Genomic DNA, 6,668 nt, shown 5'->3' on the forward strand with positions numbered 1-6,668 from the left:
TCCCGAGCCTTTTCAATTATTGGTGGGAGGCCTATTTACTCTTGACCTCATGCCTAGCATTGTTGACATGAAATAAGATTTCCTACATCTGCACACATACAACCATATCTTCTTGTTAGGATTCCTATTCTCAGTTGTGTGTGTCAGTGCAGAGTGCTGACCTTGGAAAGAAGGAAGCTGTTTTCAGTTCAGCGAGCGGGCAGGAGGAAGATGTAATTTTCTGTTGTGGCACCAAGGATGTAGAACACCCGAGATCTTCCTTTTCATTGGGCAGTGAAAACGTTTATTGCAGCAGGCTTTGATGGTGGCTTTTAATTTGATCACATTGTACCGTATTGGGGCTGCATTGAAAGGTGGGTGCAGAAATAAATGCTAATTCTGCTTTTGTACAACAGGTTAATTTCCAAACACACACAGAGAGAGAGACACTGTCCACCTTCAAGACAAGGAAAAGTATCAGTATTCAAGGACACATTCCAGCCTGGGAAAATGTGTGAAGCCATTGGTGTAGCTGTAGAAAAGGTGTGTTCTGGGGAGAGTCCCAAGGTCCAGACTGAGGGGAGAGTCCGCCCCAGGACTGCGGTTCCCCATCGCTGCCTCATATTGTTGATTTGTGCATTTGTAACAAAAATGTTGGATGTTTTGAATTGAATAGAGTTGATGCTTGGAAACAAACAATACCTTCTTACGACAGTTTCACAGCTCTCTGCATCCTTGAGTGGCTGCAGGGTGAGCTTATTTGAGTTACAATCTCATTGCGGCTCTGCATTATGTGCTTATTTTCAGATATTCATGGGTAGCAAAGAGGAACTCACGTTGCCATGGGCGTAGCCAGGGGGGCAGCTGATTAAGAATTGACACAGGGTGTTTTTTCAGATGTAACTCACTAGAACTCAGTTCCAGCAACTCTCAGATGGGCGCCATTGCCATTATAAGAGAACAAGAAAGGCACTGATGGTGAGCTCTGACACCTCTTTTTCTAGAAAAATAGCACTGAATGGATGGATCTGTTAAATTCGGTTCTCTCAGTTCCTACTTTTCCCAGCATTAAATTCAGATATCTATATTTCTGTAGCGATTTATTATTTTTTAAAAATCCATATGAGAATCAGTATTTTAGTGCGAATGTCTGGTACTAAACATATTTCTGTAGGCAGTTTTGACTATTGTACACATTTTTGCAAGCAATTTCCCCAATTATTTATTCAAGGCGTTTTTATATTGCTTCACCATTAGCATTTCTAATGGTATAGTGTGTTATATTTCACAAATATATTCATGGTTGTTCACAATTTCCCTTAATGTATAATTTTTTGAAAGCATTCGTTAGAGATCTGTATCTGAAAATTCTGATAACTGCACATTTTGAAGGGCGCCTGTGTTTCAGTTAATCCCCTTCCCCATTTGCTAATTTGGTAGATTCACCTTCAAATGTCAGCTGAATCAAATTTCCCTCTCTTTGTTACTCCAGATAGTATCTTCAGTTACAGTAGATCCACAGACATCTGTTCCCCCCTGAATTTTGAAATAAGAGACAAGCACTCTCGATAAACGACTGCCGGAACACCTTGAAACAAAGAACACCAGCCCTCAGTGCCAAAGGAAATGAGGGAGAGATGTGAGATTTTGCGGAAGGGAGATGATGTGGGGAGATCATAAGCAAAGCGTTTATGAAATACAGTGGTACCTCTGGTTATGTACTTAATTTGTTCCGGAGGTCCGTTCTTAACCTGAAACTGTTCTTAACCTGAAGCACCACTTTAGCTAATGGGGCCTCCTGCTGCTGCTGCACCACATGATTTCTGTTCTCATCCTGAAGCAAAGTTCTTAACCCGAGGTACTATTTCTGGGTTAGCGGAGTCTGTAACCTGAAGCGTATGTAACCTGAAGCGTATGTAACCCGAGGTAGCACTGTAGCATTAATGTCGGAAGGCCTGGAAATATCCATGTGGAAGATGTTGCAGGCGGAGGAAACACTGTTCCTCGCCCGTCTGCGGCTTCATTTCATTCTGCTATTCATGCACTGCTCAGCCAAGGACAGTGAAGTACTTCTCTAGTATAGCTGCAGTTGACCTCGCTCATTTACCCTGACATGCGCTACCCTCATGCCGTAAACCACAGGGTGTGCCATGCTTGTTTGAAGCTGCTTTTCCGTCCCCTACCAAAGCAAGCTTCTTACATGAGAGCAGAGTGAGAGGGTGAAAACCAGCCTAGGGCCCCTGTTACTGAGGAATTCACCCAGCGACAGATATATTATTCCCCAGGTTCTGTGGCCTGATGGTAAGAGGGCCTGGTTCGTCGTCAACTCAATCTCTCTTGTTCAAAAAGGGTTTCTCAGGAATGGAAACAACAGCCAGCTCCCCAACAAATGATACCCGAGAGCTATGAAAAAGGGGGAAAAGGGTTCTTTCCTCAAACAGATGTGGCAGGCTCAGGGACAAACAAGCAGCAAAAGGTCAGGCCTCTCACACCTCTGACAATTTTCTTCCTCCTCTGCCATCTCTGGCACTGGGAGAGAGGGTCCATGCAAAGCAACGCAGCTCCCAGCCAATTTCTATCACAATCATTATGAGGGTCTGACCTGTCTTTTGTTCAGCCACCCCCAATTATAAGGCTGCTGCAAGCTAGACTAAAGCTTATGCCATCTTGCAGTACTCCAGGTGAGACATTATGAGCTTGTGGGGTGGGAGGGGGGCAGGGAGAAGTTGTATATGGATTAGCACTGGACTGGAGGAGTGCTTTATTCATTGCAATTATATTCTGCTTTTCCTCCAAGGCATTCGAGGTGGTGCACATGTTTCCTCTGCTCCCCTTTGCAGACCCTCCAAGTGTCCCTATTTTCCAGCGACAGCCCCAGATTTAAAGAAGCTGTCCCAGTCTCTGATTTGATCCTGGAATGTCCGGCTTTTCCTTAAAGGTAAAGGGACCCCTGACCATTAGGTCCAGTCGTGACCGACTCTGGGGTTGCGGCGCTCATCTCGCTTTATTGGCCAAGGGAGCTGGCGTTTGTCCGCAGACAGCTTCCAGTCATGTGGCCAGCATGACTAAGCCGCTTCTCGCGAACCAGAGCAGCGCACGGAAACACCGTTTACCTTCCTGCCGGAGTGATACCTATTTATCTACTTGCACTTTGATGTGCTTTCGAACTGTTAAGCTGGCAGGAGCAGGGACCGAGCAACGGGAACTCACCCCATCGTGGGGATTCGAACCGCCGACTTTCTGATCGGCAAGTCCTAGGCCCTGTGGTTTAACCCACAGTGCCACCCGCGTTCCTGGCTTTTCCTTTGGACATCCCTATTTCCATCAGAGAAATGTTGGAAGGTATGGAGTTATGCAACCCCCAAGCCAAGGAGACAAGTAACTATACAACCTTTAGAAGACATCTGAAGGCAGCAGAAGTTTCTTTAGTGTTTAATGTTTTGCAATGTTTTTATATATGTTGGAAGCCACCCAGAGTGACTGGGGCAACTCAATCAAATGGGAAGGGTACAAATAAATTGTTGTTGTTGTTTTTAATTATTGACGTCCCTATTTTCATCAGAGAAATGTTGGAGGGCATGTCTTTGTCTCCTCACAATAACCCTGTGAGGTAGGTCAGGCTGAGAGACTGTGGCTGGTCCAAGGTCTCCAAGTAAGCTTTGTGGCTGAATGGGGATTTGAACCTAACTCTCTAACCACTACACCACAAAGGCTATATAGCAGCTGTGAATATAAAGAACCTCCTTATACAACCACCTTAATTTCAAAAATGGGGGGAAACAGGAACCACACTAGGAGATTCAAGCTGGACTCGATCCCATCCTGACCTTGAGCAGAAACAGACAGGGTGTGATGGAGCAAAGCAGGCCTCAGCTGCAGAACTTCAGAGAATGCCAAGGAAGCAATTGGTTCTGACGTCAGAGGCTGAACCGAGATCCTTTATTCCTGTGCATCCAGCCTACTAGTCCCGAATTTCTGCACCTCCTCAGGTGCAGTGGTAACTGGTAGCCATTGGTGGGGCAGAAAGCAGGGAGGTCAAGGATAGGTGGAGGCAGAGCCAAGGACACCGCCAGCTAATTCCAGTTTAGCTCCATCCTTTTCCCTGCTGAGTTCTGCAAGGGACTTGGGAGGAAGGAGTCAGCAGACAGTGACAACCTGTGAGCAGGTTGTAAGCAAGAAGGCAGGTGGGTTGGGGGCTGGCTTAAGGCTAACTGAGCTTGGTAGGGTGCTGCCCCATTCACTCTAATGGACCCAGCCTTCACTAAGGACTTAGAGCCTACTCAGGAGTGTGACTCCTCATCGTCTCCTCTTTGTCAGTCTCTTTGCTTGACAAGCAGTCTAATGGGCTTGTGAGGTGTGGTGTGTTTTGTGGGGTTTGTGTTCTTCAGGGCAGGGTACAGCTTTAAGAGTCAGTGCCTCTGAAGGTCTCAGTTCAGCAGGGCTTGGCTCAAGGGTACAGTGGCCACTTGCCTTACTTTAACAAAGGCCACCTGGTCGCAATCTACCCCACTATGGTGAAATGTCTTGCATATTCCTGTTTAAATCATAGTAATTCTTTTCAAATGTCCACCGACAAATATAAATCAGTACAGTGGTACCTTGGGTTACATACACTTCAGGTTACAGACTCCACTAACCCAGAAATATTACCTCGGGTTAAGAACTTTGCTTCAGGATGAGAACAGAAATCGTGCTCCAGCAGCACGGCGGCAGCAGGAGGCTCCATTAGCTAAAGTGGTGCTTCAGGTTAAGAACAGTTTCACGTTAAGAATGGACTTCTGGAACAAATTAAGTACTTAACCCGAGGTACCACTGTAAAGGCAAACTTATGCCAGTGGGTGCCCTCTGTGCTTGATGGTACGTAAGACGCCAACCCTACCTGGCCAACAAGCTCACCTAGGATGCTGCAGCCCGGATTGGTACCCAACACCTCGGCTTCTGGTGCTGCTGGTCCAACTAATCTGGCTGGCTTTTCCTCATGTGGTTGAGAGCCAGGGTCTGAGCTGCTGCTCAAGATGAGCTCCTGAAGCACTTGTTCATTCCCAACCTATTGTTGGTAGATGCTGAGTTTTCAAGGCTTCCACGGCCAGGAGTAGCCATGGCCTAATTTAAGAGCTGAGCCTTACTCAAAGAGCTTTGGTTCCTCATGCCGGAGTTTTATTTCTCCATAGATAATAGAGCAGATTCTTTGTTTGGCCTGTAAGAAGCTGCAGCTGCCTTTTGACGCAATTCAACCCCGGTCTTTTTTTTTCTTTTTTTCTTTTTTGAGTCCTTCAGTAAATCAAAACAGGCACTGAGAGTCTCCATTCTCTTAGTGTGGAGAGCTGAGGGTAAAAGCCACAATGGATTCCATCTAGCCACCGTCAACAGCCTCTCCTCAAAACATGTGCTTAGAGGAGTCTTTGTCAACCTGGCACAACTCTGAGGCTTCAGACTGCAGCTGCCGCCAGCCCCAGCCTGCACGGGACACAGCCTGATTCACCACTCCAGGGCTCTAGCACTTTGTTTCCATCTGTTGCATGTGGAGTTGCAGTTTGACACTGAGCTGGTCTGATAATAGAAGCAGGAGACACAGTCTGCTCCGTGCTGGATCCAAAGCTATGACTCGGGGGCTTGCCTGGAATCCGAATGGAGAAGCAAAATGTTGTGGGGTTCATGCTGTGAGTCTGCCCCCCCGGTCATCAAGTTTTATAATATATGTGTAAAGAAAGCCATTCATGCGAAAGACACCACGGTCTCCTCTGACCCTCGTTCCAAGGAAACTGAAAGCCGGGAATGTAAGAAAGTGAAATGCTTCTGGGAAATGATTTATAATGAAATGAAAAAGATGTTGAAATATACATTTGTAAAAAAACAAACCAGAAGCATTTCTGCTTGGTATTGTAGGCACTGACATTAATAGACAAGATTAAAAAATTGTTTTTATATGCGACAACTGCAGCAAGAGCATTTTTGGCACAGAAAGGGAAGCAGGAAGAAATACTGATGAAAGAGGAATAGCAGACGAAATTAATGGACTATGCAGAATTGGATAAGATGACAGGGAGAATTCGAAACCAGTGGGACCAGAAATTCTTGAAAGATTGGAGTAAATATGCGAGTTATTTGAAAGACAATTGTAATCAATTGACTACTTGTAGGATTACAAGAAGTTTTGTAAGGAGAACTATATGAAATATTGCAGAAAAGACTTATGAGAATGGATTTTAAGTTACTGATTATTAAAAGTAATAGTTATGATAACAAATGTAAGATTAAGAGAGGAAGTTTGAAAATCATAAGATGTGGTTGATTGAAGTCTCAGGCTAAAATAGCAAAAATGATGTGTAAGATGAGATGAGATGATTTGTTCTGTTTGGAAAATATATGCAAAAACCAGTAGGTAGGTAGGTAGGTAGGTAGGAAACTGAAAGCCTGGAGAAAGTGCTTAGAATCCCTGGAGTCTCTTACCATGCAGAGATTGGAACAACGTGTAACAACAACAACAACGTCCAGCATTAAGGTGCACTCCAAACCTTCTCTGTGCTGAGTTGGGGTTGGGGGCTAGATTGTCCTGGGATGTCACATTATGGGGTTGGGCCTGACTTGGGCCTGGTACAGTGATTTCTCCTTAGCCAAGGCTGCTATTCATGGCACAGATGTGGATGCCCTGCCAAGCAACATCCACGGTGGAATCTACACACACATAA

This window comes from Podarcis liolepis (assembly GCF_965112155.1).
Source record: "Podarcis liolepis genome assembly, chromosome: 14".
Taxonomy (NCBI): domain Eukaryota; kingdom Metazoa; phylum Chordata; class Lepidosauria; order Squamata; family Lacertidae; genus Podarcis; species Podarcis liolepis.